This window comes from Hevea brasiliensis, chromosome 17, assembly GCF_030052815.1.
Source record: "Hevea brasiliensis isolate MT/VB/25A 57/8 chromosome 17, ASM3005281v1, whole genome shotgun sequence".
Taxonomy (NCBI): Eukaryota; Viridiplantae; Streptophyta; class Magnoliopsida; order Malpighiales; family Euphorbiaceae; genus Hevea; species Hevea brasiliensis.
The window spans coordinates 11,126,181-11,135,221 of record NC_079509.1 but is presented as its reverse complement, the minus strand read 5'-3'; the positions used below and the strand labels follow the sequence as shown (position 1 = coordinate 11,135,221).

Genomic DNA, 9,041 nt, shown 5'->3' with positions numbered 1-9,041 from the left:
AGCAAAAAAAACATCACATTGCATTATCATTAACCTAACATGTTTTCAAATTTTAGTTTTAAAAACAAGTAAGTGTGTTATTCATAAGGAGATGAATTTCTGCAATTTTCCAACAAGAAAACCACACATCTAACAAGGATGTTCCGAGGACCTTTTCAACACATAAATGCTCAAACCAGTGGGGATTTCCCGTACATGTTTTGACCTTTCAGTTAAGGATCTTTAAAATTTGTAAGGAGATTATATAGTTAACCAAGCCAAGCTTTCTATTTCACATACTGAAACAAATGCCTGAATATCTTCTGCAAATTATACAGTTAACCAAGCTTTCTATTTCACATAAGCCATGAACTATCATTGAAAAAATATATATATATAAAAAAAAATGTATCAAACATTATGAACAATAATGGATGAAATAAAAAATTATACCATAATCAACCCCAGGAAGTATTCATTCCTCATCACTATCATAAACAACTGCCATTCGTCGGTGGGTTGGGATCTTTCTTGGAGGGGATTCCTCTTCTGATTCAATCCCCGCTCGCTTGAGACTGCCTCCAAACTCCTTGGTCTTTTGCTTTGGCTCCTGGGAAATAACCAAAACATAAAATTGAAAATTACTTGACACCATAACAATAAAACTAGCAAAATAATGAGGGGTAAAATCATGATAACACATTAAAAGTAGCATCCCTCCCTCACATCTTCCATTATAACAAAATAGGAAAATGGGCTTCCAAATTAATAATAAGCTTTTACTTTATTTCCAATCAAGGTTAAAAGAACATTCTAGTAATTATGTTATAGACACAGAATGGACCAGGGAACTATGGACGTCAACTCCTAGGAACATATTGTCGCCATCTCACATTCACTAAGCAGCATTCAACAAGAAAAGAAACACCGCAATCATTTTTATCTAATAAAATGCATTGCAAAATTTTCCTAATAATTATGAAGTAAATTTATTTACTCCCAGTAGAAGCAGTGCAACAGACCTAAATAAATATAAAAATAATTTCTGGCATCATAACACAACAAGATCCCAGAAATTTAGGAAATTGTTATCAAGGTTTCAAGGACCCAAAAAAACTCAGCTATGGAACACAAATAATAGGCAATTTAAAGTTGCCAGGTCCAAAAATACAAGCAAAGTGAGAAAAAGTTTAAATTATGAAATAGTAATACTATCAAGGTATCAATGTCCTTGTGCACCTAATCACATTGGTAAAAAAACCTTTCAACACTGCACAAATGTCACTTTTCCAGAGCATTACATGCAAACGTACAGAAATAAACAGTAGAGTACATTTATAACAAGCTATGCATACCTCAGCGTCCTCTTCCTCTTCTGAGGCTCCATCCACTTCTGCTTCTTAATAGCGCTCTTCTTCTTCTTCTTCTTCCTCTTCTTCATATTCCTGCTCTGGCTCCTCAACCCTTTTCCAGGGAGGAGACCTTTCAAATTTCTCCCCATCACTTTCATACTCAGACACTTCTCTCTCACTGTCAGAGAAATTCACAGGGCGCTTTGATGATTTCACAGTGGGCAAAGATGACTTGCGTAGAATATCTGTGTGTCCCTGTTATTATTAGTGAAAATATTAAAATGGGTAAATTTTCACCCGAATAAAAGGTAATTACACAATGACTTCAGGTTAGAAGACCTTCTTAGCATTCATTATGCGTTTCTCTGCTCGAGCTTCCACTTCCAGATCTTCTTCAAATCGGCGGCGAGAACGACGAGAGTCGAAATAATCTGGTTCATCATCCTAATTGAAAAAAGAGAATCAAAATGATTAGACAGGATTTGCAGAAGATTCAATTAGATTTGTGTAGAAAGAAAACTGATGTTGTTCCAAACATATCAAGAAGATGCACCTTATGCTCAAAAGCATCTTAAGAAAAGTCTATCAGACACATACACATGCACATATACAATTGGGAAGAGAATAAATTAAAATGGAGTCAAGGGGTTGCCACATGCCAGCAGCTACATTATTTGAGCATAATATAAGAAACATAAATCACACACACACATTAAGGATGAGAAAAAAAAAAAAAAAAAAGAGCAAATTATGTAGAAGCAATATAAGTGATGTATTTGGCAATTGCAAACCTCATCAAGAGCAGCCTCCAAGAACCCAGGCGAAAGCTGACGCCTCCGCTCCACAGTTTGGGTATATTTCCGGCTAACTTTTTCCCTCTTCCGATTAAGAAGTACATTTGCTCTAATTGTTTGACTCTCAGCCTAGAAAACCAACAGGGCAACAAATATTGAAAATCTATGAACACACCAGAGCAAATACATGACACAATAGCTTTAAGCAATCTGTTACCCTTTCTTTTTCCTCCTTTTCTCTCTCAGGATCAATGTCGGTGATGCAGTTCTTAACTTTATAAACCTTTTTATGCCGTGAGTCAACAAGAGCCGTCAAAAGCCTGTGAGAGTTTGATGTCAATGAGGATGGCATAAACCTCATCTTCCTCCGTATTCTTCCTTGCGATTGAAGAAGTGACTGCAAGCAGAAGCAAAGATTTGTACATTGTTTACCAACAAATAAAGAATTAAATTGACTACGTTGTTTACCAACAAATAAAGAATTAAATTGACCCCTGAAGGACAAGACTTAGGGAGCTGATCTAATAGATGCACTTCAAAGGGAGGGAAGCTAGATTCCCATGTTGGTATGACCAAGCATAAAAGATTTTGAAGGTAAGAAAGAAGAGGCAAAAAGAAATAAAAGAATGGAATCAATAACACTGAAAATGTCAGAGCAGGATAAACAAAAGTAAGGACTATTGTTTTCTGCATATGCATATAGGCTGTCACAAAGAAGTTGGAATTTGTATTACAGTAGAAAAACAAAGAGATCCATCTGATTTCTTAATATGGCAAGGGATCAAGTACTTTGTAGGTCATAAAGTTTCGAAACTGTGGTGTCCAAAAGCTTTCTGGCTCAACATCTGTTCATAGGAGCAGACCCAAATCCAACAGCACTTATCTGAGTTTGGAACATAAATACAAGAGTGTTACATTAGACCTTCATGGCATTTTCAAAGTCCAGTTTCCCAACCAATAAATAAGAGATTCTAAGCTCAAGAAAACCCTAGTTTGGAAGATGATCATTGCAATTCCAGAATAGCAAAGGCTAAAGCATGCTGAGAAACTAATTTCAAATCCCTAGGCAACATGTACACATTAATGTCAACAAAACACATTTCTCAATCACAATGCATACAGAAATTCCACAGAATATAGGTTCCAAACTCAAGTTCTTTAACTTGCAGCCATTTCCTATCCCTTTTAACCATTGCATAGTGCGTATATACTAAAATTACACTAGAAAAAATAATCCAGACACCAAATTCATGGGTCAATGGACACATAAAATTATGTCAGAGAAGTAAGAAATCAACCTAAATTATTTATGAGAAAATTTAAAAGCTTTAAAAACTCAATTAGACTAAGGCGCTGTTTGGAATAATTTTACTGCTAAAATCCAATTCAATTCAAATGATTTTGTAAAAAACTTCATGTGTTTGAAATAAATTTTTAAAATGATAAACTCATTTGAATTCTATTGTTTGGAATAACTGACAAATGAAATGAATGTCCTTGTTTTCCTATTATGCCCTCATTTAAAAAGAAACAAATATAACTTAAAGGAGGGTTTCTTTGGTTTTCTAATAAAACGCTTCATTAAATGAACTAAATTCTTGCAAAATCATGCCACTTTTGTCATAAATTCATTTCTAACAAAATGACTTATTTTCTAAATACAAGAATTGAATTCTATTAATTTTAAACTCTTAAAACATGAGAATTGGTCAAATAGAACTCAATTCATCTTTAGAATTTCCAAACACACCTGAAGGAAATCAATGACATGAAAAGGTAGATGTCAACAAATGAAGAAAACAAAAAAGAGAAGTTAAGCATCTTGATAGGCCGTTAAAGGTCAGAATGAGCCTGACAACAAAACAGACTCTTAGCCGCCATCACAAAATAAATAGAGAGAAGAGAAGAAAAAGAAAAGTAAAATAGTTGGATATCATGTGCTCGAATGACATATGCAACATGTCAGATATGGGATTTCACCTTGTTGTGTCTAATAAAAAGATGTGTTTGGTCATGCCGATCATCTTGCACAGATATATCAAGAACTTCATTCCCAATTAATAACTGTAAACTGCCATCTGACCATCTTGTCCTATCTTGATTTTTACTAGCATTCTGCTACATATTATCATACCATTATTCATATTTTCTTACATAATTATCCTGTTCATCACATCGAAAATATTTGTCTAACTCCAATTACAGACTCTAGGTCTCACAATCCTGAATTCTAACGTTAAACCTCTATGCCATTATCCCTCATTTCTTTCTCCCATGAGGCATATTCGAATCCATTAAGCTGAGTTTTATTCAACTTACTACCTACTAACTTCACTTCTTGGTCTGCTAAGACTGTTCAGGTTGTCGTTGCACACCCTCAGGTTATTATCTACTTTGGTTACCTACCCCACTTAGCTTCCCTCATACCATTAACACTCAAATGGTCCTTGTCCCATTGCCTCTTATTCTACCTTGGGGACAGAAAATAGACAAAATCTATTACAGATCCTTCAACTCTAGGCTTCATGTTCTAGCTCCTAACACTGTATCAACTATGACCTGCTCTGAACTTTGCACTTCTAGGTCCTATATCGTGACAAACATCCTCCTTAATATCGTCCTTTTCTAAGCTCTCTATCCTTATTATTTTGTTTATCTTGTTACCTTTCCTATAACTACACTTTGCCTCCTCTATATCTTAACTCTACTCTTTCTAATATTGTCTTATTCTTGGCTATTTAGTTTATTCTTTAATTCATCTCTTTTATCTTACCCAAAATAGAACTTTGATTATTTTATTTCCTAGTTCCATTTTTCTTCTTAAGCTAATAGCTATGCTAGATAACTGTACTTTTCAGTGTCTCTGCTAGGTCATCTTCACCTTTGTACTACTCAGAATTGATCTTTTGACCACTCTGATTAGTACTTCCACTACCATTCGAATTTCTCTCCTATTATATTTGAAACTAACTATCTAAATTTTCATTTCTATAATTCTTTTTATCTATTGACATTCTATGACTTATTCTCGTTGAGTTGTAGTCATTGTCCTTTCCTCTGCTTAGCTATAAACTACCCTCTAATACCTCAAGGAGGGAATCTACAAGATCCCCTTTTTCCCTTACTACGCCAAAGCTATGCATCCATCATGATCTGATCTCTTTTGATCCTTATAACGAAAATTGTACTCTCCCTAAGGGAGGTATTTAAGCCACTATTTTCTATTACACTACAGTCATATTTAGGACATTATTTCATAGATTATTATATTAATGGTACTCTTTTGTCTCTCTTGAAAAGACATTATCATACTCTGTAGCATAACTGACTGCAAGAGAGGTATTACCTCTACCGTATTACCATAACTATACAAGACTATCTGCTCTCTTTTTATATTGTAAACTTTCCTAGAATGTCACTTCGCAGGCTACGAATATTATTCATAGTCTTCAGTCTCCTTTAGGGAGTAGAGCCATACTTATACTCTATTGTCACACAAATGAGGTGCTATCTTCATTAAACTTTAGGCAATATGTCTACCGTAACACCAATACTGCCAACGATCTCATATCGGAGACCAGATAATCCCACTAAGTAGGTGTCATCATTACACTGCAATCATACTAAACACCTCTAGTCTTGTGCCACTGATGCTATAATTCTTAACTCAAGTTAGGATAATTGAGTCATTGACTCTAGTTACTGCCAAACTGTAACCTTTGATGTTCTAACTTAAGGAAAACTGCAAACTAAGAGTTCCAAACTCTTTTGTAGACATAAAACTCTGTTCTGGCATAACTATACCGAAACAAAGACAGTCTGTAAACACCCTCACCCTAGTGCACCACGAGAAAGCACACAACTCTATACAATAATCTCACATCGGTACTGTAATCTGTAGCTTACAGCGCAAATATCAAGAACATTGCATAGTTATTACGATACATCCCACATACCATATTTCCCGAACCTCTTATCTCTCTTGAACTCACTAATATTATACACTTACTCTGACTGGGCTATCCACTAATAACTGCTAGCAGTGGTACCCTCACTCCTATCTAGGGCAGCTTTGCTGTCATAACTTACCTTTAAATACTAGTACCTTGCACTAAATAGGCACATCATTAGCCCCTTACTGACAAAAACATAACAGTTTTTGGAGTACATATTCCCATGGCAGACCTCAATATGTCTGCTAACTCTATTTCCTATCTCTGTGTACTCCACGAAAATCAAGATACTAATTGAAGCACTCTTATGTTACCCAAGGTATAACGCAGAAGCTAGAAACAAGGAGTTACAGAGGAAGAGGAAATAGGATCCCATACTCTGCACATGACCTCCTAACAAGACCCCTTTTTAAATCCCTAGACATACACTTCCCATGAATCAGGAGCCTGAGCTCCGATACCAACTTTGTCACGACCCAAATTATGAGTCAGATCGGCACTAGGACTTGGATCAGCGTAAGGCCTCCAAAGCCCGTAGTAAGCCTAACTATTCATTAGCCCCACCTTGAAGCCCATATACAATCTCATTTTCAAGAAATCAACCAAATAGAGCTCGACCATAAACTAGACCATCAAACGGGGAGTTTTTAGCTCACCCGACCTGTGATCACAATATACATACATATGGGAAGCTCAGCTCTCCCTCACAATCATCAACAACTCAATATAAGATCAAATGGGAGTCCAACTCCCTCATCCAACATGAACATCCATCCACTCATTTCACATACATAGATTAATAAGTTTACAATTCCAAAATAATTAATCTTACAATCCCAAGCTAAGTGAAATAGTTCTACACATGCGGAGGTCTAGAATTCAAATTTAAGAATACAAAATACAAAAATAACAGCTAGTAGACTTGCGAGGTAGGAACCAGGTTAAACACAAGGATAAACTCTCTTGTATCCTGCAAAAATGGGTGAACAGGAGTGAGTGTTCGACTCATAGAGTAAAATATTAATTTTACATATAATTTATATAACTACCTAAGTCTACTGCATCCCTAAGAATGAATGCAACACCTTCACACAATTCAAATAGGTAAAGTCATAATCACATCGAAAGCAATCTGGAGCACTCACACACCCGTGTGTCACGTCCACACTCACACGCACACATATATATATATGGGAGCTGATCCCCTATACAACTCTCTTAGTTATCACCTTTGCTAGCTAGATCAACTCAAAGTCGGACTTTCTCTTAATATCCAAATGCGGGGGCCAATGAGATCAACTTAAAACCGTGTCTACCCCGACTTATTTATAAAAAAGATCGGGTCCCAGCGGGTCAAGCTCCAGCCGCATCTACCCGTCCTACCCCTACCCATATCCATATACACACCCACTCACACACACAGTTCCAGATTGCCATAAAACAACAATCACAATAATATCATCAAGAACAAATGCAATATAAAATGTGCTTAATAATTACTATATACATATATGTATAAGTGATGCATGAACATGCTTTGAATGTAATAATATTAAAATTATAACTAAAATCAATATCTACTCACAGAGAGGATGACCCAGCTGCAGTTAGTCCAACTGGATAAAAAAAGATTGGCTGGTACCATTCACTTATACATATACATTGACCTCTATCAATAACTTACAGAATTAACCAATTAATTTAATCTATAAAAATAAAAATAAATCCTAAAGTGTTGCTGAAATTTTGACAGAATTTTCTATATAACTAGACTTAACCCCATGTATGAAAATTCAACAAAATACAACACACAAGGTCTACAGCTCACAATAGCAACAATATCATACGACCCCTCTTGGTCCCTCCAAACCAGACAATACTTAAGTGACTACACAAAATAATTATTTAAAAATTTACAGTGTTACAAAACATAGTAGAGGGAAGTCTTTTTAAGAGAAGGACAATTTTTATTTTCTTATTTACATCAAAGGCAGGAAAAATGAATTTGTTGTTTTTGCTCTTTATGCTTCCTTTTGTTGGATTTGACAAATTCCACCCTTTATGGTGTTATTGAATACATGGCACATCCTCTTTGGATCCAAAAACACCATCCATCTCATGAACATGCACAATATTAATCCTTATGCTGTAGTTGTGATTGAATGGAGGTTAGTCAAACGAATTATTTATGCAGGCATAAACAATCTCTTTAAGCTTTCAAAGGAAAATATCGGTGATCTGGTTTCTTAGTAAATACAGCCATGAACATTTTTCTACCTCCAGATTCATTCTTTAACAGGGAAAGAAGTGAACGGCGGCGATGGTCTTGGACTCGGCGGTGGAGCTTTACGGAGCTTTGGTGAAGAAGATAATTTTTGAAAATTTCAATTTTAAAAATGGTAAAATATTAGAGTTAGTAGTCACGTGGCTCACATGACTGATTTTAGACTTGATTAAATTAAAATTGTGATGTTTAGGTTTAATAGGCTGTAATTAATAAGTGAAATGCTTAATTGAGCGCAAACTTTTTTTTAAAGGCTTGATTGACTATTTTAGTATACTCCAAGGGCTAATTTGAGCTTTTTGGTTTTTAAAATAACTAGTATTTTCTATTTATTTTGCAAATATATTTATATTTATTGCACTTACTTAGAATTTAATTTTATTTATATGTAATTCTAAAAAAAATTTCAAATTAATTATTTAATAAATCTAAAAATTAATAAAAATCTTCTTTCAAAGCAAGTGTAATAATACAACAAAATAAAATAAAAAATTTGAAGTAAAAATCTAAATTAAAACCATACAAACATCTTTAAAAAGACTTTCATTGTATTATAGTTATGTGTGTGTAAGTAAAAAAAACGTATTCTTATTTATAACAAAAATTATATGTAATAAATATATTGATGAAATCTTAAATTATGTAATTTAAGAATACATTATTATAATTATATATTAAT

At 34.5% G+C, this 9,041-nt stretch overlaps 1 pseudogene; it reads right to left on the bottom strand.

Annotated features, from left to right (window-relative positions):
* Nucleotides 1-248: 248 nt before the first annotated feature.
* LOC110656944 (protein LEO1 homolog) lies at nucleotides 249-5,268 on the bottom strand (annotated as a pseudogene).
* Between the last annotated feature and the right edge of the window lie 3,773 nt (nucleotides 5,269-9,041).